This window comes from Poecilia latipinna, unplaced genomic scaffold (assembly GCF_001443285.1).
Source record: "Poecilia latipinna isolate Pla-1442-1.1 unplaced genomic scaffold, P_latipinna-1.0 Scaffold3059, whole genome shotgun sequence".
In the NCBI taxonomy this organism is placed as follows: Eukaryota; Metazoa; Chordata; class Actinopteri; order Cyprinodontiformes; family Poeciliidae; genus Poecilia; species Poecilia latipinna.
Window position 1 is genome coordinate 52,323 of NW_015115675.1, and position 3,301 is coordinate 55,623.

General features: G+C 46.7%; 1 long non-coding RNA gene across 1 annotated transcript in view; it reads right to left on the reverse strand.

Annotated features, from left to right (window-relative positions):
• Positions 1 to 306, reverse strand: part of LOC106940012 (uncharacterized) — a 5,884-nt gene extending 5,578 nt beyond the window's left edge. The window contains exon 1 of the long non-coding RNA XR_001422975.1: positions 127 to 306. This is a non-coding gene — a long non-coding RNA (uncharacterized LOC106940012). The remainder of the gene's footprint in view (positions 1 to 126) is intronic.
• Between the last annotated feature and the right edge of the window lie 2,995 nt (positions 307 to 3,301).

The following is a 3,301-nucleotide window of genomic DNA, read 5'->3' on the forward strand; positions in this document are numbered from 1 at the left end:
AGTGATGAATGTCGAAGAGAACCCAGGTCGCTCTGATCCTCAGCTGGATGAACTGTCGGTTCTTCAGGATGTGGAAATTCCTTAGGGACAGGTTGATGGGTTGATGGGCTGAGGCATAAACCTCACAAAAAAAAAAAAATCTGGAAGTTCAGCAGAACAAAGCAAAAAGCATAAGCAGCATGACGCTTTATCCATAATCGTAATCCTTTTCCGTCGCTGGAGGTCATTAAGGGGTACTTGAGTTGTCGGAGGCATCAGAAGTTGTTCAGGTCCTGGGAGGAAACTGTTGACCCTTCCCCTTCCAGGTGTTCAATGCTTTGTTGCAGGATTGATCTTGGTGGTTGTCTATGACGCCACTCCTTCCTCACGACTTCAGTCCCTTTTCCAGTTTAATCCATCCGTTTGTGACAGGAGTTCTTCTTTAGCATAATCCAATTTCTTCAGGGCCCTCCCAGTCAAAGCCTTGAAGTTGTTCTTTGAATGGGAATCATCCTGTAATAGTGGCCAGTTTAACACAGGATGGCATGGTGCTAGATTATTGCAATGTTCTGGTTTGCTTTAGATAAGAACTGGCTTGAGCACTGACCTCGTGGACCCCTTTCTTCATCAGTAGTAGTGTTTTGCAGTTCAGAGCTTGCTTCACAAAATCCATTCTGTTGATTTTTAGCTTGATCACCGTGGCTGCATTGAAAACTTTCTGCCCTGTTTTCAATGACACTAAACAGCAACTTCCCCTTTCCCTCTCTGGGCAAAAGGGAGAAGTGCCTTCGGCTCCCTGCTTTCCGTGACTTGAATGGAGTTCCTCTGCAGGGGAAGACCTGCTCTTCTACAGCTGTCACTGTTGCACTGTGTCCATCAGCACCAAGAGGTACTCCTCACCTCTCTTTTCTGTTATCCATGGGGCCTGCTACATCCATGCAGTCTGAACACCCGGGTAATGTGCTCTTGATGAACTACCCTTCCATCCGCTGCCCTGGGAGCCCTACGTATTGACCACATACTCACAGTCCCACAGCTGCATCGGATGGTCTGAAGGGACGTCCAGCAGGCCTGCTCACTCAGTTCTTCATGTGGAGGTAGCGGGTCTGCATATCCGAGTACCATATGCACGCCCTGCACTACCTCGTCCATGTACTTCTCTAGGACCACCTGTCCTTAGGTGTTCTGTCCTACCTCGACCCCGGCAGAGACAATCCCTCGGTTGCACGAAGTGATGTTCATCTTCGCCCCTCCATAGGGTTTCTTTTCAGGTGTGCGAGTTTCAGGCTGAGCCTCAATTCTGCTTCCTTCTTCTTTAACCGGCTATCTGTGTTGATGTCAGCTGCTGGTGTTTGTTCCTCTGTTGCCAGATGTCTGCTCGATGGCTGCAGCGGAAGTTGTAATGGCTGTCGTGGCTGTAGTTCCTCATCCATCGTCAGCTGATGATACTTTTACTTTACTTGCAGGCTGATCATTTTCTTTCTTTTCAGCATTACATCACAAACCACTCCAACAAGAGAAAGCCAACATTTCTTTGTCAGGGTTTGATGTATCAGTTCCTCGTTCTTGATTTCAACTTCCCCACTTGCTCCAGGTCTGATTCACAGTAGCAGTGTAGAAAGCTGATGCTGTTCTATTGAGGTCTCGCCGTCCTCATTTGCCAGGAGTTCTGGGCCGCCGGCTTCCTCCGGTTTCTTCCCCAGATTTTCCTTCCCGAAGTGATCATCCATCACTCCGTCTCTATGTCAGTTCGAGTTGTCTATCTGCAAAGCCCCCTTTAGTGCCTAAGGTGGCATCATATATAGTGTAGTACTTGAATGCATCTGCTTATCTCTGCATTATTTCCCATACTGACTAGGCTAATCTGAGTTTAAGTGCGTTACTGTTCATTTACTTCGTTAACAGAATTCTTTATGCAGCGGTTGTGTGTTCTGGATGCTCACTGACTCTGGTGTGGACATGTGAAGTTCGTCTGCATCGGCGTTAGAGCACGTAAACTATCCAGTTGTACTCCGGTTCGGTTATCTTCATTAAAAGAAGATCAACATTATTCCCTCCTGGAGTGGTTATTATCCCGCACCTTTACAATCCATCAGTGGCCACTGTTAACAACTGGTGTCAGAAGTGGGATATTCCGGACCGGATTCAAGACACGGAAGGGCGTCTTGGTGCTTCGGATGAATCGCCCTAGTAAAAGTAAGACGGACAAAAAGAAGGAAAAATACAGTCCAGAGAAATAAGCAAGCCAGTATTGAGCTCCAAGACTGAAAGCAAGATTAAGCTGTGTAAACAGTGAATCTGTTCGTTTCGGTGAGAAACGTTAGCTTGTTAGCAGTTAAAAAAAAAACAACAACAACAAAAAAACATCTGTCAAGAAAAGTAACGGCCTCACTGTAAAAACAGTAGCTGGAGGTGCCAAAGCCTAAAACAAAGCAGCACAAGTGACTATTAAAAAAATATAATTATTATAATGGATGAAAATGAGGAACTACTGGGAGTTACAGCAGCACCATCAGACCAACCTCCACCATGGGTGCAAATGTTGTTGGACCATCAGTGAAAACAGTTAAAGCAACTGCTAACGCCAGTGCTACACCATGTTGCAGCAGAGCAAAGAGAGACATCTAGAGCAGTGCAACCAACAATAAGCAGCCAAATCCCGAATCCTGGAACTGCCCCTCCTCCCTTAATATTGCAAGAAAACCCAGAAGCACCCAGTGTTCAACCACACACACGGTTACGTAATGCAGGCCCATCCAACACTTCAGCCATCCGTGATCCAACTGTAAGGCGTAGAGTGGGAGACATACATCAGCGTTCATCTGCCACACATCCCATTTCACAGGATGCATATGGAGGATTTGGCCAGACTGAGAGTCGGCATGAGGTGGCAAGACAACCACTACATGAAGCAGCCAAAGTTAAGCTGGCAACATATGACGGCAAAGAGGACTGGGACTCATTTTTGCTCCCCTTTGAACGTCAGGCTTGTAAATGTGGATGGACAGGGGTGGAGAAGCTTATCTACATTCATGAGTAGATAAGCTTCATGAATGTCTCCATGGGGTTGCAATACATTATGTCTGCTTCTTGCCTGAACACATCCGTGAAGACTACACTCTTCTCAAAGAGCAGTTTACTCAAAGATTTGGAGTAAAAGACCCCCCCACCACTGTTCACAGGAAGCTGGGAGAACTGCGTCAGTGCAAAGAATCACCAGCAGAGTTTGCAGAGGAAGTGCGACGCCTGGTGACTTTGGCATATCCAGGAACAGATTTATTACTCCAGGATCAGCTGGCAACTGATGTCTTCCTGAAAGGCC